The 22,057-nt window shown below is 45.0% G+C and overlaps 1 long non-coding RNA gene across 1 annotated transcript; it reads right to left on the bottom strand.

Annotated features, from left to right (window-relative positions):
• Positions 1 to 357: 357 nt before the first annotated feature.
• LOC122909756 lies at positions 358 to 21,458 on the bottom strand. The gene is made up of 4 exons (XR_006385180.1): positions 21,362 to 21,458; positions 4,618 to 4,761; positions 2,507 to 2,588; positions 358 to 1,396 (listed from the first exon to the last, which is right to left on the bottom strand). It is a non-coding gene; the product is annotated as an uncharacterized LOC122909756 (long non-coding RNA).
• Positions 21,459 to 22,057: the final 599 nt, after the last annotated feature.

The raw sequence follows: 22,057 nt of genomic DNA, 5'->3' as shown, positions 1-22,057 counted from the left end.
AAAGGGAGCTTTCAGATTAGAGTTCTAGGAAAACTGGTTATCTACCAGGAAGGAAATTAAATTGGACCCCTCCTGACACACATATTTAAAATATCATGAATGGATAGGAGAATATGTTGGAAGAATTTCAGAAGGACTTTTAGAAACATTTTAGATGACAAGAGAATAGAACATATTTATGACTGACTATTGTCTCAACATAACCAGCCAAAGACCACCAGGGACTAAACCTATAGTCTAACAAAGTCCAGCTTACTGGCTCATTGCAACAAGGGGGACCACACACCTAAGGAACCATGGATGTCCTACCAAAGAACTATGGATATCATAAAATCTGGGGGAAGGAGAAAATTCAGGTGAAATTTAAATGAAGTTGTATTTTGATAGGCTCAAAAGAAAGTGACATTGTTGAGTTAAAATACATCGAACAGAAACAGTATTTCGAATTAAACCAAAATAAAAAATACCTTAGGTCGAAACCCATGTAATGTAGCTAAAGGGATGTGCAGGGGATCTCTATGGGTGATTTTATTCACAAACATGATCTGAATACTAAGGAATTAGATTTCCATTTTGAGGAGAAGACCCTGCTGAAAGCAATTCTATATTTATAACACTCGTAAGGTTTCTCTGCCACTCTGTATTTCTTTGTGCAGGAACTGAAGTCCCCGTGGAAGGCTTTCTCAGACGAATGATATGCACAGAGTTGCTCACATGTGAGACCGACGGGGCTTTCCCATGTGCTTCCAATCCCAGGGCTTCTCTCCACCGTGAGTACTCACATGTTTCCTCCGGGGTGGGTGACTACTCAAGTTACTACAGTAGCTGCACTGGTCAATCTTCCTCGTATGTACCCTCTTGTCATCAGTCAGGTTAAGGATCCTATTGAAGGCTTTTCCATGGTTACTGCAATGGTAAAGCTTCTCCCTGTTATGGGTTCTCATGTGTGCCATCAGATGGAATTTCCTGCTTAAGGCTTTGCGACAGTCATCACACACAGAGTCCCTCCCTGGTGTGCACTCTCTTATGCACGGTCAGGTTCCTGCTCCTGATGAAGTCTTTCCACAATCCTTGCATTTATACAGCTTCTCCCAATTGTGTATCCTCTCCTATGCTGGTTAAACTCATAGGATTTCTCTCCGGTGTGGATTCGCATGTGTGTCATAAAGGACGGATGATGACCAGAAGCTTTCCTACGCACAGGGTTTCTTGCCAGCGTGAGAGCACACGTGGGTCTGAAGGGATGAAAGACAACTAAACACTCTCCCACATTCTTTACATTCATTTCATTTCTCTCCTGTGTAACTTCTCTTTGGCCAAACAAGGTTAGAATTCCTTCTGATGGCTCTTCCACACAGATGTATTCATGGGATTTCTCTCCAGCTGGATTTAGTGCCTGTTGGGTAAGGGATAAGCCTTGGGTAAAGGATTTTTCACTTTCACTGCACTCCCGGGGATTACCCCCCACCATAGAAAGTCTGCACTAGGGATGCCTGGGTGGCTCCATTGGTTAAGCAGCTGCCTTCGGCTCAGGTCATCATCCCAGGGTCCTAAGATTGAGCCCGACATTGGGTTCCTTGCTCAGTGGGGAGCCTGTTTCTACCTCTCCCTTCCACTTCCCCTTGTGCTCTCTCTGACAAATAAATAAATCTTTTAAAAAAAACTTTTTACTTATTTATTTGACAGAGAAAGATCACAAGTAGGCAGACAGGCAGGCAGAGCAGCGAGCCCGATACAGGGCTCGATCCCAGAACCCTGAGATCATGACCTGAGCCAAAGGCAGAGGCCTAACCCACTGAGCCACCCAGGTGCCCCTCAAATAAATAAAATCTTAAAAAAAACAGGGGCACTTGGGTGGCTCAGTGGGTTAAGCCACTGCCTTCAGCTCAGGTCATGATCTCGCGTCCCGGGATCGAGTCCCGCATCGGGCTCTTTGCTCAGCAGGGAGCCTGCTTCCTCCTCTCTCTCTCTCTCTCTCTGCCTGCCTCTCTGCCTACCTGTGATCTCTGTCAAATAAATAAATAAATAAATAATCTTTTTAAAAAAAAATAAATAAAATAAAATAAAATCTTAAAAAAAACAAACAAATTCCTACTTGCTAAGTTGCTACCATTCCCAGAGCACATGCACTACTTCTGCCCCAAGTTCTTTCTAATTTTAAGTAAAGCGAATGCTCTGCCTCAAGGGCCCATCATATGGGCACTCATAAAGCTGCTTACGTAGATTTTTCTTGATAATTACTTCAACAAAAACTGAATTATATGTCAACATTCACTAAGTCATATTTATGAACTGCTTACTTGTGGGAACTCTCCATAAATACTGAAACTGGTTTAGAAGGTTCCCCAAATTCATGATATTCAGAGACTCTCTCCTGAGAAATAACTTCTTTTGGGTGAAGGTCACTGGACCCAAGTGTCTCCCCATGGTGGTTGCGTTCTTCTGTGACACAGTAATCCCAGACTCCTACTGCAGAGAACCAGCAATGTGCCCGCATGAACCTTACCATATTCCTGACAGTGGATGTTTTTTCCAAACTTTTTTCTGCTTTGCAGTGGTCTTTTGGGTATTCAGTTGAAACTTTGAATCTGAAATTAATGGGAGAGAGGAGGAGAAAGGTTTAGTTCTTAGAGAAATAAATGATGAGATAGATAATTAAAAACAAAAAGAGCCAGGCCCACGTAGCTTTTCTTCGTAAACAGACTCTAAACATGAGAGTCTCTAAATATGAAAGAATGCCCCAGAATTGGACAGACTTTAAGGATTTCAGCAATATGAAGAATTTAATAATTTTTTATTTTATTTTATGTATTATTATTTTTCAAGATTTTATTTATGTATTCATGAGAAACAGAGAGAGAGAGAGAGAGAGAGAGAAGCAGAGGGAGAAGCAAGGAGCCCAATGCGGGACTCAATCCCAGGACCCTGGGACCATGACCTGAGCTGAAGGCAGACACTTAACAGGCTGAGCCTCCCAGGTGCCCAGCAATATGAAGAATTTGACGGTGACAGGAACAAGGGATGGAAATGCTAAGAAATGATTTTGTTAAGAATGAGACAGCTGCTAACAGTCTGATAGAAGGCACTGTCAAAGTTTGAGGACAGTAGAAAAATGAATAAACAAACAGGTGGGGCCATGGTCCAATATTTACAAAGGTGGAAATGTTCAGAAAAAAGGAAGCAAGATAGAGCTTTCTCTGGGAGCAAAAGAAAGGTGGGGAGAAAAGGAAGAAGGAGAGGAAGGGAAGCCAAACCTTCAAGAGATAACTCATCCTAAGTGGCCTGAGATGATTTCTCAGACAAGATAACATCTTAGACACTGTAAAATATAGTATGTGGTCGCAGATGCTAGCTACACTTGTGGGGAGCACAGCATAACATAAAAACTTGTGGTCAAATCCCTATGTTGTACACCTGAACTAAGCTAACACTGTGTCAACTATACCTCAATTTTTTAAAAAGATTTTATTTATTTGACAGAGAGAGAGGTCACAAGTAGGCAGAGAGGCAAGCAGAGAGAGAGGGGGAGGCAGGCTCCCTGCTGAGCAGAGAGCCCAATGTGGGGCTCGATCCCAGGACCCCAAGATCATAACTGGAGCCGAAGGCAGAGGCTTAGCCCACTGAGCCACCCAGGCACCCTTACACCTCAAATTTTATTTTATTTTATTTTATTTTATTTAAGATTTTATTTATTTATTTGACAGAGAGAGATGACAAGCAGGCAGAGAGGCAGGCAGAGAGAGAGGAGGAAGCTGACTCCCTGCTGAGCAGTGAGCCCAATGCGGGGCTCGATCCCAGGACCCTGATATCATGACCTGAGCCGAAGGCAGCGGTTTAACCCACTGAGCAACCCAGGTGCCCCTACCTCAAATTTTAAAAAATCATGACATTTTAGAAATTCCCTGAATGTTGTCCCTTTCACCTGGGGCTGACCTGCACTGGTTTTTTGGGGAATCAGAACTCTCCCTTCCTTGGTCCCCCGCTCCTCCTGCTCCACCTGGGTGAGCAGGCTGGGTTTATGGAAATGATGCCTGCACACATGGAAAGACACATCAAGGGGATGTGCAGGGATGAAAAGGCAACCTCCCCTCAGAGTGGGGCCAACACCTTCAGAGGATGGGCATGTGTGACCCCATAAGCAATGAGCTGATGTACCCCACATGCCCTATAGGGATGGGGGACCCTCAGCCCCCAGCTCAGAGACAAACATCAGGAACACCAAAGCTTCTAATCATGAAGAAAATAAAGTCAGCGTAAGAGATGAATCTTCATTCTCAAGGGGAAGATGCTAGACTGGGGATGAATGGCTAGAGTCCAGAGTTAGCCACCTGCTTTTGTGAATAAAGTTTTAGCGGAACACAACTGTATTTGCTTACGCACCATACTATTCCGGGCACTATATTAGCAATACTGTATAGTTGCCACAGAAACTCTACGGCCCACGATGCCGAAAACATCTCCTCTCTGGCCTCTAAAGAAAAGTGTGGCCATTCCTGTTCTACACTGTCGCTCCTCAAGAGCGGTCCACATCTCCTTCTTCACTACTCTTTACCTAAGACCAAGAACAGTTCCCAGAACGTAACAGGTGCTTAAGAAATACTTGCAGCAGAGATCTACCAATGAAGAGATGAGCGTGGCAGAGGCCAGGTTCCTGTAGTTCTCTAGCATCACGTCTCTGTACAGAATTTTCTTAGCAGGCTCCAGGGGTGCCCACACCTCCTGGGAGAAGTCCACCACCATTTCCTCAAAGGCCACTGAATCCTGAAACGACACACACATTCAGGTTCAGCCAAAGCGCATCTCAATCAGTGTCCCAGGAAGGTGAGGTGTGAGGAGGATGGCATCAGAAGAACAAGGAGGGGGAAATTCAGATGCGGAGGGGAAGGGACTCCTCACTTCATCTCTCTCCATTGACACATCCTCCACGATCTAGCTCAGAGATTATTAGCTCTTCGACAAGTGGCTGAACTGTTCTCTCTGCAACTACTCTGTGAACCCATCTGGCCTGGGTCCCCAGGTGAGATGCCACACAGCCCTGGGCGCATGGAGGCCTGGGACAAATACATAGAGAGTAAGGGACTGAATGATGTCTCCATGAATTCCTGAGATGAAGTCATCTTGTAGCCTTTCCTGGTTTTCTGCCCCGGCTCTGAAGTGACCACTGAGCTAATATGAACAAGGCACTGGAAAAAATTCACAAACGCTGAGCATTCTCTGGAAGTCCCTCAGCCACCATTCATGAGAGGCTAAGGGTCCTGAGGAAGTGTGGAGACAAGTCCTGGTCAGATTAGAAGGCTCCGGGCTACCAGAAGGAGACACAGCTAACCTCATGGAGGGAGAAGTCACATTGGAAAAACAGGGATTAATGATTATCTGTGGTCAGATTGTCGGCAACCCTGGAGCCATCACTCCCGCTTCCACATTCCCATCCTGGAGACAGGCGGTCACGAGCAGGCACAGCGAGAGGACAAGAGGGTGAATGTGAGAGGCAGGATATGCCCTAGACTCCAGCTGGCACATGCCTGGAAGCTGCGTCCCAGGACCCGGGACCCCACATGAAGACCAAGCAAAAGCTTGCGTGCGCACAGGTTTCCTAAAAGGCCACAGGGAATCCTGTCTCTCACAGCCAGGAGAGAGGCCTCTGGGACTTGCTGCTCCTTGCTACTTGAGGAAGACTAGCAAACTTCCATGTCTATTGAGGGTACTCAAGTTCAAAGAGGTTTAGCAAGTCAATTGCCCAAGCTTATGAAAAGAATACAAGGTATAATGTATCATTCTCCAAACATCTCAAAGCCAGGCACCAACCCTGGTGCAAGCAGACTGGGAGGGTTTCCAGGGCTCCATTCCCACCTTGTCTGAGCCTTTGGAAGCCCTGGAGGAAAAGGCCAGGGCATGACCTAGCTCCAGGCAGGTGCACAACAAGGGAGAAAGCCCATGCGGGTGTGGCTGGAGTTGGTGTGACCTGGGTGTCTGGAGAAGAAAGTGATGGGACAGGGTGGCAGAGGCAGGTCAAGATCACGGCAAACAAGCCTAGATCTAATCTGAATTTATACCTTCTGACTGGCAGCTTAGCAGTTTTACGAGTTTCCTATTCCTATTTGTTTTTTTTTAAATATTTTATTTATTTATTTGACACAGAGAGAGCGAGCAATCACATGGAGGCAGGGAGGAAGGTAGAGGGAGAGGGGGAAGCACGCTCCCTACTGAGCAGAGAGCCTGACGCAGGACTCGATCCCAGGACCCTGAGATCACGACCTGAGCCGAAGGCAGAGGTCCAGGTGCCCCTATTCCTATTTGTATTTTTAAAGATCAAACTGGCTGCTGTTCACAGGACAGAAGAGGGGAAGGCCAGAGTAGAAGCAGGGGCGGGCAGTGAGGGGCAACAGCAGGGGCCACGTGAGAACGGGACTCCTTGGAGAGGGAGGAACAGAAGAGATGACGGTGTACACATGGGAGCATCATCAAAGGATTTGCAAGGGACATACACTAGGATGAAAAGTGGGGGGGGGGGGTGCAGCCAGTGAGAGAACTTAGAGAAACCACAGAAGGATCTAGTCTTTATACTGACAGTGTTAAGCTTCACACCCAAACCCTGTGCTTCTAGAAAATTCTGATGGGTAAGAAGTCCCCAACCCTTTTGTGTTCTGGAAAATGTCTGAATGCAATTAAACACCTTTCCCTATATGATTTCGATAAAACAGAAGGATGACCCCTTGTTTACCTATGACAAGGCCAGGCACAGGCGATCCAAATTCCCATTTTTTAAAAATTTCTTCTCAATGTTCCAGAATTCATTGTTTATGCACCACACCCAGTGCTCCATGCAATGTGTGCCCTCCATAATACCCACCACCAGGTTCCCCCAACCTCCCACCCCCCGCCCTCCAAAACCCTCAGTTTGTTTCTCAGAGTCCACAGTCTCTCATGCTTCGTCATTTTTGTCTCATGAATGAGTAGCTGAACTGTTTGTCTCCAGTGAACTACCTAGATAAAATACCTTTGAATTTAATTTGACTTCACTACACTTCAGCCCAGTTTTTCTCCTCCCCACAACCTACCTCCTGAGTGCTGGGACACAGAACAACCCTCTCTATCAGCGCCTCTGTGACAATCTGCTGACCTCCAAGACCGAAAACCCTGACACCCCACCCACTCATCCCACTTTCCAACGTGTAAACTCCTTCTTATAAAAGTTTAGCACCAGACTTTAGGTACGGCGATAGTCTCTCCTTATAGTACCAATAAACTGGGTAGGTAGTGGCGGGATAAACCCAAGAGGGAAAGAATACGAGACAAATTTGTTCAAGGTGAGGCTTTACAGGGGAAAAAATATATATATTGTATAATATGTGAAAATTAATATGTATATATCATGAATAATATACTTCATAAATATACACAGCACTTAACATATTTTACATACAGCATCTTAATGCTGTAAAAGTAATATTAATTAATACCCCATTGAATTAAACAGGGTATATAGTGACAGGGAGCCCAGGCCCTACAGATGCGTCGGTCCATCTGACTCCTGCCTCCCCACATTGTGGCATAAGAGGAAGCGGCTGCGAGCTGGAGGGTTCAAGAGAAGGGAAACTCCCTCCCGGCACAGGGCCCCTCCACATGGTTGCTTCTCCCTTAGAGGAGTTTGATAGGGCAGAGGGTTTTGGTGGGGTGTTGGGGTTTGGGGGAGGATCTTTTTGCAAGAGGCCTATCAGGGCCTGTTTTTAAGCTTGTGAGAATAATGTGAGTTAGCCAGAATAATTTCAAAACCAGCAGGCTGAGGCGGGGCTCCAAGTTCAAGCTTCTTCAGCACTGGGTAGAAAAACTGTCTTAGCTACAGATGCCAAAGGATGACTAGAGGCCATTGGTAGTTGGGAGTGTGCTGGGGATATTGGAATTTACGTCTACAAAACTTTAAATACTCCTATCCTTAAACCAGCAACTCATAGGATTGTCGCCAAGAGAAGTCCCGGCATCTGTGTAGATAGACAGATAGGCAGAGAGATAGCTTGTCTACTACAAACTGTTTATTATAGGTAAGAACTGGAACTAATCAAAATACACATTACTGCATTATTTATCATGTATCATACTATGGGATATGATTATGGTATTAATTTTTTTAAGATTTTGTTTATTTCAGAGAGAAAGATTACAAGGCAGGCAGAGGGGCAGAGGGGCAGAGGGAGAAGAAGAAGCAGACTCCTTGCTGAGCAGGGAGCCAGATGTGGGGCTCAATCCTAGGACCCCACAATCATGACCTGAGTGGAAGGCACTTAACTGACTGAGCCACCCAGGCACCCTGATTATGGTGTTTAAAACAAAGACTGACATAGATCTTAAGATAAAGTATAAATATATTTATATGATTTATAAAATATATATATGTACCTGCATTAAAAATTACTGTTAGGGGTGCCTGGGTGGCTCAGTGGGTTAAGCCTCTGCCTTCGGCTCACGTCATGATCCCAGCGTCCTGGGATCGAGCCCCGCATCTGGCTCTCTGTTCATCAAGGAGCCTGCTTCCCCCTCTCTTTCTGCCTGCCTCTCTGCCTGCTTGTGATCTCTGTCAAATAAATAAATAAAAACCCTTTTTTTTAAAAAAGATTTTATTTATTTATTTGAGAGAGAGACAGTGAGAAAGAGCATGGGCGAGGAGAAGGTCAGAGGGAGAAGCAGACTCCCCATGGAGCTGGGAGCCCGATGCGGGACTCGATCCCAGGACTCCAGGATCATGACCTGAGCTGAAGGCAGTCGTCCAACCAACTGAGCCACCCAGGCGTCCCTAAATAAAAACCCTTTTAAAAAAAAGACTTAGGCAAAGGATTTGAATAGAAAGTTCCCCAACGACATACAGATGGCCAGTAAGCCTGTGACAAGATGTTCATCATCACTCATCATTAGGGAAATACAAATCAAAACTATAATGAGATGCCACTTCATACCCATTAGGATGGCTATTATCAAAACAATAAAAATAACAAGTGTTAGTGAGGATTTGGAGAAATTTGAACCCTTGCTCATTGCGGAGGGGATTATGAAACAGCACAGCCCCTGTAGAGAACAGTATGGTGGTTCCTCAAAAAACTTACACAGAAAAAAAAAAAGCATACACAGAATTACCGCATAATTCAGCAATTCCATTTCTGAGTATATGCCCAAAAGAACTGAAAGCAGAAACTTGACCCGGTATTTGTAAATGAATGTTCATAGCATGATTCACACAATCCAAGTATCAACAGATGAATGGAGAAATAAAATGTACATTAACATTTTAACTATAGTTTCTGAATTCATTGAATGTTAAACAAGAAAAACAAAATACCCATGCATCAAGAAAAATTAAACAGCCAAGTACAAAAATAATGCACATAGCTGAATCATCACTTCCGCCCACAGCTAATCTCACTGATCCAAGTGCCTTTTACCATCTCACCTCCACACACACCAGATGCCTTCCATTTGGAGCCCTGCCAACAGCATACTCTAGACCCACTCATTACTGACTACAGATTCATATTTCATCTATTTCCCATCTTTCTGTCCAACCAAAGGAAGAGTTTTTTTTTTTTTGTCAAAGATTTATCTATTTATTTGAGCAAGAGAAAGGGAGAGGGAGAGAGAGAATTTCAAGCAGACTCCCCACTGAGTATGGAGCCCAACACAGGGCTGGATCTCAAATCTTGAGCCAAAATTAGGAGTCGGATACTTAGCTGACTGAGCCACTCATGCGCCCCTGGGAAGAGATTTTTATTTTTTTATTTTTTTTAAGATTTTATTTATTTATTTGACAGACAGAGATCACAAGTAGGCAGAGAGGCAGGCAGAGAGAGAAGGGGAAGCAGGCTCCCTGTTGATCAGAGAGCCTGATGTGGGGCTCGATCCCAGGACCCTGAGATCATGACCTGAGCTGAAGGCAGAGGCTTTAACCCACTGAGCCACCCGGGCACCCCTGGGAAGAGCTTTTTATTTTTTTAATTTTTTAAAAGATTTTTTATGTATTTATTTGACAGAGAGAAATCACAAGTAGATGGAGAGGCAGGCAGAGAGAGAGAGAGGGAAGCAGGCTCCCCGCTGAGCAGAGAGCCCGATGTGGGACTTGATCCCAGGACCCCGAGATCACGACCCGAGCCGAAGGCAGCGGCTTAACCCACTGAGCCACCCAGGCGCCCCGGGAAGAGCTTTTTAAATCAAACATCTACAGCCTTATGAAATGCATCTACATACAGTATATTACATTCTTTAGATGGTGCGGAGGATACATTGTGCATTACAAAGGCAACATCATTTAGTAGCACAGAATGTGCTAAAATTGTGGTTTTTATCACCTCCTGCCTGGAAGATTCCAATGTTTTACAGACTGGTTCCTTTGCTTTCTTGTATCTCTATGCCTAATAGTTAATAATGTTCCATGAGGTCAACACAACTCTACTAGGGAGGAAAAAAGCCTAGAAATCGGATCTTGCCCCCTCCCAGTCTAGTTTAAGAACTTCTAGAATGTCTACTGCATTTGGCACACAGTCCAAATTCCAATCTCAGCAGGTGACACCTTCCCACCTCTGGCCTTTCACACACCTGTCTTGCCCCTCCCTGGTGGGAATGCTTGCTGAATGAGGACCGGAAGATGACCAGGGTTCTTCTGGCATCAGTGCTGGGTTACTGGGACAATCTCTCCTGAGAGTTTGCAAACATAAGCCCATTCTCCCTTGGGTATTGGTGTAAATCACAGCACCTCTGTGGTCCAAAACACCTTAAGCAAGAAACTAACATATGAACAAGCACACAGTTTCTGGAAAAACTCAGTTCCCACCAGGCCATAGAAGAGACCCAGTCACGAGAGCCCCAGAAACCGAACACTGACAGTAAAACAACAACATAAAAACCAGTTTAAGTCAAGGAGGCACCAAATAATAATGGTTATAAGAAAGGAAAATAAGGAGCCCAACTCATTCATGAGCATAAGTGCGAAGAGCAGAAAGGAGGTATTAACACGCTGAATGTACCAGTGAGCAGGAGAATCTAAGACAAGCACACAGGGATTCAAGATAGGGTTAGTGTCTTTATGAAAACGCTTAATAGAATTCACTACATTTGCAGACTGGAGAGAATCATATGATTCTCTAAATATATTCAGTAAAAGTACTTGATAAAATCATTATTCCATGGCTTCAGGAAAAAAAATAATAAGGGAACATCTTGGGGTGCCTGGGTGGCTCAGTCATTAAGCATCTGCCTTCGGCTCAGGTCATGATCCTAGGGTCCTGGGATCGAGCCCCACATTGGGCTCCCTGCTCTGCGGGGAGCCTGCTTCTCCCTCTGCTACTCCCCCCTGCTTGTGTTCCCTTTCTCGCTGTGTCTCTGTCAAATGAATAAATAAGATCTTAAAAAAAAAAGTTTTATCAGAAAACAGTTTTTTTAGGGCACCTGGGTGGCTCAGTTGGTTAAACAACTGCCTTTGGCTGAGGTCATAGTCCTGGAGTTCCGGTATAGAGTCCCACATGCATCGGGCTCCCAGCTCCATGGGCAGTCTGCTTCTCTCTCTGACCTACTCCCCTCTCATGCTCTCTCTCAGTCTGTCTCTGTCTCTAATAAATAGGTAAAATCCTTAATTGTTTTTTAGACCTACACCTTCCAGAACTTAGTAATTAGGCTGAGGTTATAAAAGAGAAGAATGCCTGTTTTTAGGAACTATATGCTCACTGAGGTCTTCAGAAGTAAAGGGTTATGATTTCTGCAACTTACTCTCAAATGATCCAGCTAATTTAGTAATTATTATATGTATACCGAGAGAGACAAGAAATGTGGCAAAACATTAACAAATGCTCAATCTAGACAAAGAGCAAATGGGATTTCATTGTACTGTTCTTGCAACGTTTTCTCCTATAAGCTTCAGGGGGTTCCCAAACATTTTATTTTTAAAAAGGGAAATCTAGAGGCATCTGGGTGGCTCAGTTATGCACCTGCCTTCAGCTCAGGTCATGATCCTGGGGTGCTGGGATCAAGCCCCACATCTGGCTTCCTGCTCAGCAGGGAGCCTGCTTCTCCCTCTCCCTCTGCTGCTCCCCCTGCTTGTGCTCTCTCGCTCTGTCAAATAAATGAATAACAAATTTCCCATAGTCCTAGTACCTGATGTTGGGAGAGCTCCTTCCTCCCTTTTTCCTGGAGATCCCCGTGGTTTTAACTCACAAAATTTCATGCATGTCACTTATGCTTTAGACTTCTATTAGGCTTTAGCCGCAGGTATATGCCACCAAAATCCGTTTTAATAATATCGAGAGCAAGAGATCCCCACGTTTTAAAACTTGGGAAGTACGGAGCGGAACCGCCTCCTTTAATTTTAAGACTCGTTATTTACATTTTCATTCGCGCTGTTTCCTTCTCTCTTCCTGATTACACGTACGTACTGGCACTCACGCTACAATACTGAGGAAGCATTTTCCCAAATGAATTTATCAAACGTTATTAACCGAAAAAAGTTTTAAGATCTTCTCACCTCAACCATTTCTCACAAAAGTCGCAAAAGTAAAAGTCTCTTGTGTGAGGAAGGCAGAAAGGGATCTCCCGGATGTACATTTCACCGAGGCCTCTTAACCCCCAAAACCAACGACAAACCGAAGGATGCCGGCAGGCGACCAACTGCCCTTGCTCTCCCAGCCCGCGAGACTGAGGCCACGCCCCTCGTGGACCACGCCCCTCAGCCCCGCCCACAGTCCCCTTTGTCCATCCCAAGACCCCGCCCCCCAAAGTCCCATCCGGAGCCCCATTTGTCCACCCTCACCGGAACCGCGCCTTCCCAGAGCCCCGCCTCCTCAGCTTCGTCAAGACCCCGCCCTCCCAGAAGCGCTCCCCAGGCTACCGACCCGACCTTGCACCTGCCCCCACTCTTCTGTGTTGGAAGCGAATAACGAGAAAAACCGTGGTGCCGTTAGAGGCAAGATGGCGGCCGCTCGGGGGACACGCACCCCACTTCCGGTCTGGGGTTTGGGAAGTAGAAAGCTCCCTGGGGCGTAGGAGCGCTGAGGCAGCGGGAGGGGCGGTGGCCACGTCCTTGGGCCTCCACAGAGAAGTCCTGTTGTGGCCCAAGGCACTGCAGCCTGGCCCAGGCCCCAGGGGATCCACTCCAGTGACCCTGAGAAGGGAGACCGGCGCCCCGGCTGGGGGCGGGACCAGAGCCCGCGTGCCCCTGACTGGCCGGGCAGCTCCCTCTCAGAAAAACGGCTGTTCTCAGTCTTGCTCATTTTGGCCATTCTAACTGGTGTAAGGTGGTATCTCAATGTGGTTTTAATTTGAATCTCCCTGAGGGCTAGTGATGATGAACATGTTTTCACGTGTCTGATAGCCATTTGTATGTCTTCACTGGAGAAGTGTCTGTTCATATCTTCTGCCCATTTTTTGATATGATTGTCTGTTTTGTGTGTGTTGAGTTTGAGGAGTTCTTTATAGATCCTGGATATCAACCTTTTGTCTGTACTGTCATTTGCAAATATCTTCTCCCATTCCGTGGGTTGCCTCTTTGTTTTGTTGACTGTTTCCTTTGATGTGCAGAAGCTTTTGATTTTGATGAAGTCCCAAAAGTTTATTTTCGCTTTTGTTTTCTTTGCCTTTGGAGACATATCTTGAAAGAAGTTGCTGTGGCTGATATCAAAGAGATTACTGCCTAGGTTCTCCTCTAGGATTCTGATGGATTCCTGTCTCACGTTGAGGTCTTTTATCCATTTTGAGTTTATCTTGGTGTACGGTGTAAGAGAATGGTCGAGTTTCATTCTTCTACATATAGCTGCCCAGTTTTCCCAGCACCATTTATTGAAGAGACTGTCTTTTTTCCACTGTATATTTTTTCCTGTTTTGTCGAAGATTATTTGCACATAGAGTTGAGGGTCCATATCTGGGCTCTCTACTCTGTTCCACTGGTCTATGTGTCTGTTTTTATGCCAGTACCATGCTGTCTTGGTGATCACAGCTTTGTAGTAAAGCTTGAAATCAGGTAGCGTGATGTCCCCAGTTTTATTTTTGTTTTTCAACATTTCCTTAGCGATTCGGGGTCTCTTCTGATTCCATACAACTTTCTGGATTATTTGCTCCAGCTCTTTGAAGAATACCGGTGGAATTTTGATCGGAATGGCATTAAAAGTATAGATTGCAACATGTGTTGGAGGGGATGTGGAGAAAGGGGAACCCTCTTACCCTGTTGGTGGGAATGCAAGTTGGTGCAACCTCTTTGGAGAACAGAGTGGAGATTCCTCAAGAAATTAAAAATAGAGCTTCCCTGTGACCCTGCAATTGCACTCCTGGGTATTTACCCCAAAGATACAGATGGAGTGAAAAGAAGGGCCATCTGTACCCCAATGTTTATAGCAGCAATGGCCATGGTTGCCAAACTGTGGGAAGAACCAAGATGCCCTTCAATGGACGAATGGATAAGGAAGATGTGGTCCATATACACTATGGAGTATTATACCTCCATCAGAAAGGATGATTACCCAACTTTTGTAGCAACATGGACAGGACTGGAAGAGATGATGCTGAGTGAAATAAGTCAAGCAGAGAGAGTCAATTATCATATGGTTTCACTTATTTGTGGAGCATAACAAATAGCATGGAGGACATGGGGAGTTAAAGAGGAGAAGGGAGTTGGGGTAAATTGGAAGGGGAGGTGAATCATGAGAGACTATGGACTCTGAAAAACAATCTGAGGGGTTTGAAGTGGCGGGCTGTGGAAGGTTGGGGGAACCAGGTGGTGGGTATTAGAGAGGGCACGTATTGCATGGAGCACTGGGTGTGGGGCAAAAATAATACTGTTATGCTGAAAATAAATAAAAAAATAAATTAGGGGGGAAAACAGCTGTTCTCTGAGTTAACGGGGTGAGCTGCAAGGATGTGTGAAGCTTGGAGATGCTTTGTTATGCAGCAGTGCTGACTCCTCCATCCCCACTATTCTTAAAAAACCCTCTTGTCCCTTCTCAGTTTTTCAATTTTATCTTCGAACTTGTCCTACATTTGCATGTTAATCTTGGGACTGTAGACTTTATTTTTTAAAACCTTGGGTTTTTTAATATTTTATTTATTTGACAGAGAGATCACAAGTAGGCAGAGAGGCAGGCAGAGAGAGAGGAGGAAGCAGGCTCCCTGCTGAGCAGAGAGCCCGATGCGGGGCTCGATCCCAGGACCCTGAGATCACGACCTGAGCCAAAGGCAGAGGCCTTAACCCACTGAGCCACCCAGGCACCTAAAACCTATTTTTGTATGACAAATAGTAAATGACATTTAGTCTTTCCTTAGGTATGAGCTTCTGTATATCTTTTATGTATTTCTATTGCTGTTTTACTTTTATGTGGTTACCATCATGTCCCCTAATAAGGTTTTTCCTTTCATTCATTAAATTGCTCAGACCTTCACAGAGCTTTAATTTCTACTGGGGAGGAGGATAGATGGTAGAACTAACAAGAAAACATGCATGTCAATGCCACACTGGAGTATTTTTAGTATATCTAGAAACCTGTGGAGATTTGTTGAATCATTTCTTTTTAACCCATTTCAAAAAAATAATATGATAAAGTGTTGACCTTAAAAATAAAAGTTATTTTACTGGGAAAAATGGGTTTATTGAGGAATAGCCAAGAATTAAAATTTGGGACAAGCAAACTATGGCAAAACCATAGTCCAACAAAGGACAGGAATGTCATTCATGGAAAAGAAGGGTAAGTTGGGAATTGTTTTTTGTTTAAGATTTTATTCATTCATCTGACAGACAGGAGATCACAAGTAGGCAGAGAGGCAGGCAGGTGGGAGCGGGGGCGGGAGCAAGCCCCAGAGCCCAATGCGGGGCTCGATCTCAGGACCCTGAGATTATGACCTGAGCTGAAGGCAGAGGCTTTAAACCACTGAGCCACCCAGGCATCCCAGGAGGAGTTGTTTTGAACAAAAGTAAATTGCATAAAAGCAAGAGTTGAGAGTAATGAGGAGTTTCTCATTGGCTAAGTTGCTTGAAGGATAGTCAATTTCTTGTAGGAGATACAAGGTACATCTTTTCCTTTTAGAGGACTGTAATGGACAGTTCTTCCTGTGGTTCATAAGAAGTGGTACAGCATGAAAACCACCCCTTCTGGCCTCCGGACTCCATTTTAGTGAGGTTTCTCTTTATTAAGTTTCACAACAGAAAGTAAATTTATAGCTTAAATTTTATTTTATTTTCTAGAGATTTTATGTTATTAAAGATTTTGTTTTTATTAATTTTTTTTAGAGAGGTAGAGACAGAATCTACTTCTAAACTCCAACAGGGGGGGGGCACCTGGATGGCTCAATGGGTAAAAGCCTTTGCCTTCCTCTCGGGTCATGATCCCAGGGTCCTGGGATCGAGCCCCGCATCAGGCTCTCTGCTCAGCAGTGAGCCTGCTTCCCTTCCTCTCTCTCTGCCTACTTGTGATCTCTATCAGATAAATAAATAAAATCTTAAAAAAAAAAACTTCAACACTATGACTAAAATATTTTAAATAAATAAATAAATAAATAAGCTCCATCAGGGGTATGCCCGTGGCTTGGTCGGTTAAGCTTCTGCCTTTGGCTCTGGTCACGATCCTAGGGTCCTGGGACTGAGTCCCACATCAGGGTCCCTGCTCAGTGGAAAGCCTCCTTCTCCCTCTCCCTGCCACTCCTCCTGCATAATTATGCTCTCTCTCCTTCTGTCAAATAAATAATATCTTTAAAACAACAACACCTCAGCTCTTTAAAAAAAAAAATAAACTCCATCAGGTTTGGTGACTTAATTGGCAAACTTAATTTCCTTTGGCTGTACTATTTGATGAGAACAAAGGCAAGAGAAATGTAGCTAAAATTAAGTCTCCTTACAACTTGCAGCCCACTGATAAATCCCCAAGATATGTGGAATGTGATATTCCTCAAGGAATTCATGGCTACTTTACTGTTGATATTTCATTAAAGACTAAAAACAATGTTACCTTAATAGCTAGCCCTCCAAGGTCCTGGAGACCTTACTTTTAACGTGCACAAATTCCTTAGAGACATACTATCCCTAACCTCCGCTAACAAAAAAGTATACAATCAGTTACTCCTCACAATCCCATGTGGCTCTTTCTGACCATAGGTCCCCATACTGTAATAAAAGCATCTTTTTTATAGTTTTTTTTAAAGATTTTATTTATTTATTAGACAGAGATCACAAGTAGGCAGAGAGGCAGGCAGAGAGAGGAGGAAGCAGGCTCCCTGCTGAGCAGATCTTTTCATAGATGGGGCTTGATCCCAGGACACTGGGATCATGACCTGAGCCAAAGGCAGAGGCTTTAACCCACTGAGCCACCCAGGCGCCCTTAATAAAAGCATCTTATTGCACCAAAAATATCTCAAGAATTCGTTCTTTTTTAAGGTTTTATTTATTTATTTGAGAGAGAGCACAGAGAGTGAGAGTGAAAGGAAGTAGCAGACTTCCCAATAAGCAGAGAGCTTGATGCAGAGCTCAACCCCAGGACCCCAAGATAATGACCTGAGCCCAAGCAGACGCTTACCTGACTGAGCTACCCAGGCACCCCATCAAGAATTCTTTTTTAATCATTAGCTCACTGGTCCACATCACTATTTGTGAAAGCTTGCTGCGTCAATGCCAAAGAGAGGAAGACTCTAGAAACTACAGTCAGCTATCAAGTTTTACATAATGCATTAGAATTACAGGAGTCGTATCCCATTACCTCTGCCATATTCTCTTGGTTAGAAAGAAATATGATGGTGCAAATTTATACTCCCACACAGTATGAGCATTGCTGTTCTGCATCCTTATCCATACTTGGTATTGAAAGCCTGTATACTTTTTAAGATTTTATTTACTTACTTATTTGTCCAACAGAGAGAGAGAGCCAAAGAGGACACAACCAGGGGAGCTGCAGGAAGAGTGAAAATCAGGCTCCCTGCTGAGCAAGGGCCCTGGGATCATGACCTGAGCTGAATGCAGACAATTAACCTACTGAGCCACCCAGGCGTCCCAGCCTGTAATTTTCAACACTCTATTAGGTGTGTACTAGCACCTCTGGATGGTTTTATTCCCATTTCATTGATCACTGAAACTACGCATCTTTTCATATGCTTATTGTTTGGAAACCTTTATTTTTGGGAACTGCGTACTCAAGGCTCTTGTCCATTTTTCTTCTGGAACTTTTTTTTTTAATATTTTATTTTATTTATTTGACAGAGAGAGATCACAAGTAGGCAGAGAGGCAGGCAGAGAGAGAGAGAGAGAGGAGGAAGCAGGCTCCCTGCTGAGCAGAGAGCCCGATGCGGGACTCAATCCCAGGACCCTGAGATCATGACCTGAGCCGAAGGCAGCGGCTTAACCCACTGAGCCACCCAGGCGCCCCATCATCTGGAACTTTTGTCTTTTTCTTCGATAATATAGAAGTTATTCTGCACAGCAATCCTTTTCATACATATGTTACATATATCTTATCCCTCATTATAGCTTATTTTCCCTTTCTTAATGGTGCCTTTTTAAAAAGATCTATTTATTTGAGTGAGAGAGAGCACATGCAGTGGGGAGGAACTGAAGGAGAGCCAGATCTTAAGCAGACACCAGCCTGACTCCGTGGAGCCTGACATAAAGCGCAATCTCAGGACCCTGAGATTATGATTGGAGTCAAAGTCAATCAGGGCGCCTGGGTGGCTCAGTGGGTTAAGCCGCTGCCTTCGGCTCAGGTCATGATCTCAGGGTCCTGGGATCGAGTCCCGCATCGGGCTCTCTGCTCAGCGGGGAGCCTGCTTCCCTCTCTCTCTCTCTGCCTGCCTCTCCATCTACTTGTGATTTCTCTCCGTCAAATAAATAAGTAAAATCTTTAAAAAAAAAAAATCAAGAGTCAGATGCTTAACTGAATGAGCCACCCAGGCACCTCATGGTGTCTTTTTTTTTTTAAGATTTTATTTATTGATTTGACACAGAGAGAGCACAAGTAGGCAGAGAGGCAGGCAGAGAGAGAGGAGGAAGCAGGCTCCCCGCTGAGCAGAGAGCCCAAGGTGGGGCTCCATCCCAGGACCCCAAGACCATGACCTGAGCTGAAGGCAGAGGCTTAACCCACTAAGCCACCCAAGCATCCCGTCATGGTGTCTTTTTGATAGAGTTCTTTGTGTATTCCAATAGATCTGTCTTTAATATGGTTACTGTTATTTCCTTATCTATAAACTGCCTATTTCCATGCCAATTCTCTACTGAATTGCTTGCCTTTTCATCACTGATACATAAGAGTAAGTTGTATATCACATATTCCTTCTCCTGGTTTACTTCCTGTCTTTCAATTCTGTATTAAATTTTGATGTAGTCAGATATCTTTTACATTTACATCTTTTTAAAAAGATTTTATTTGTTTGTCAGAGAGAGAGAGAGTGCACACACAAGCAGACAGAAAGAGAAGCAAGCTCCCTGCTAAGCACGGAGCCCAGTGTGGGACTCAATCCCAGGACCCTAGGATCACAACCTGAACCAAAGGCTGATGCTTAACTGACTGAGCCACCCAGGTGTCCCGTATTTACATCTTTTTTTGAGGGAGAGAGAGAGTGAGTGCATTTGAGGGGACATGGGGTGGCGGGAAAGGGAGAATTTTAAGCAGGCCCCATGCCCAACGCAAAGCCAACAGTGGGCTCAATCTTACAACTGTGAGATTATGATCTGAGCCAAATCAGGAGTCAATGGCTTAACCAACTGGGCCACGTGGGCACCCCTCCTTTTGTATTTACATTTTTTAAAAGATTAGATTTATTTATTTGAAAGTGAGAGAATGAGATAAAGGAGGGTCAGAGGGAGAAGCAAACTCCCCACTGTGCAGGGATCCTGATGCGGACCTCCATGCAGGACTCCAGGATCTGACCTGAGCCGAAGGCAGTCACTTGACCAACTGAGTCACCCAGGAACCATACATCTTTTTTTTTTTAAGATTGTTTATTTATTTGACAGGGAGAGAGAATGAGAGAGCACAGGCAGGGACAGCAGCAGAGGGAGAAGCAGGGAGCCTGATACAGGGCTCAATCCTAGGACCCTGGGATCATGACCTGAACCAAAGGCAGACACTTAACCAACTGAGCCACCCAGGCACCCCTGTATTTACATCTTAAACAGGACATCCATAAACAACATATCCTCTAAGTGTACAAGCTTTCCCCCTAACATGTTAAAGATTTTTTTTATTTGAGACAGAGATCACAAGTAGGCAGAGAGGCAGGCAAACAGAGAGGGGGAAGCAAGCTCCCTGCCAAGCAGAGAGTGCAATGCAGGGCTCCATCCCAGGACGCCGAGATCAGGACCTGAGCCAAAGGTAGAGGCTTAACCACTGAGCCACCCAGGTGTCCCTCCCCTAAAATTTTAATATCCAAATTTCCAAATACACAGCAAATCTGTACGAATTTTACAGTTACACCTTATAAGCTACCATTAGCGTTTTCCTATAATTGCATGATCACATATTTATCTATCCTGCCATCTACTCATCAATCTTTTTTACATGTTTTTCAAAGTCACCTGTGACTTCAATACACATCTTCCCAAATTTTTCAGAATGTATATCACCCACTAGTTTAGTATTTGCATACAATATTTTCTTTTGAGGAAAAATTTACATAAGGTGAAATTAAAGTGTGCAGTTCAGTCTTGATAAATACATCTCTGTAACCCAAATCTCTATCAAGTTATAGTTATCCTCGCTTGTGGAAGTTCATGTCCCTTTCCTAGTTAGTTCCCACCCATAACTTCTGCCCAACCACAGTTCTTAAGTTTTGCACTATAGATTACTTTTTGCTTTTCTCAGAACTCCATTTAAACAAGATCGAAAGATATATACACTTGTGCAAAGCTTCATTCACACAGCATGTTTCAACCCACTGAGCCACCCAGGCGCCCTTAAAGTTCTTCTGAAAACCTCCTTTTCCTTAACTCCCCCAACCCCGTAGCATATAGTCAGTCACCCCTCATAACCCCAGGGCCAACAGCTCTTTCTGCCCACGGGTCCTGTCCCCACGCTTTAATAAACCACCATTTTGCACCAAAGATGTCTCAAGGATTCTTCGTCATCCCATATGGATCTCACCCCCCTGAACGTCACTTATACTCTAAAACGTCATCACTGATGTCCTTTTAAAAGTTCTCACTGAAAACATAAAAACACATTCCTGTCCCCCTATACTTTTGGGTTATAACATCAGCCTAGTGCTCTGGAGAAGGGAGCCAAGGAGCAACAGATGAGAACATGGGGGTCCAGAATCATCTGGGCACAGACCCCGATACAACCCAGCCACCCACAACCTCCCCAGATCCAAAAAGCCATGGACCAGCAAGGCTCTCGATAAAAGCGCCACAGGGACGGACCAGACCTACCCTTTGGTCTGAATCCTTCCCAGCAGAGCCATTCGCCGGGGACACCAGAGTCGGCGTCAGGAGATCCCGGAAGCAACACAGCCACCTGTGGGCTCCCGGCCAACCCACACTTCCACTTCCGGTATTGTGGGCAGAGAAGGGGCGGGGCCCCAGGGCTGGGGCGGGGCGCAATGGGAGGAGGGAGGAGCCCGAAGAAGCCCTCAGGGAAGGCTGGGTGCTGAATGGGCCCAGCCGGGGGCGAGTACCAGGTAGGTTGAACGGGCTGAGCTAGAGGTGGGAACAGCCCCGGGGGGGCGTGGCCTGGCTGGCAAAGACCAATCCTGGAAGGCGCGGCTAAGAGTAAGCATCGGGCATCGTGGGTGGGGCTAAGGCGGATTCCAGGCTCCGGGGAGGCGGAGCCCGGGTGGGGACCAGGTGTGAGGGCAGTGCTTGGGCTGAGCCTCACTTCCAGGTGGCCAGTCCTCAGGATGCCTAATAAAAGCTTTTTTGCTCCTTCTCTCTTCCCTTCTGAGACCCTTTGTGACGAACATCAGGTTTACCAAGGTACCTGTCAGTCCACAAAGTGGATCACACCTCCATTCATCCTGCTCCTTCCTTAGGCCCTTAAATTTTGAATTTTCTTCTTCAATGGGTCGTATCTTTCAGTTAGGTCTATTCCTAGACACTATATGTACATACATTTAATTTTTTAAAAGA

This window comes from Neovison vison, chromosome 6 (assembly GCF_020171115.1).
Source record: "Neovison vison isolate M4711 chromosome 6, ASM_NN_V1, whole genome shotgun sequence".
Classification (NCBI taxonomy): Eukaryota; Metazoa; Chordata; class Mammalia; order Carnivora; family Mustelidae; genus Neogale; species Neogale vison.
Note: the sequence above shows the minus strand (reverse complement) of the source record. Positions and strands in the feature narration are given on the sequence as shown.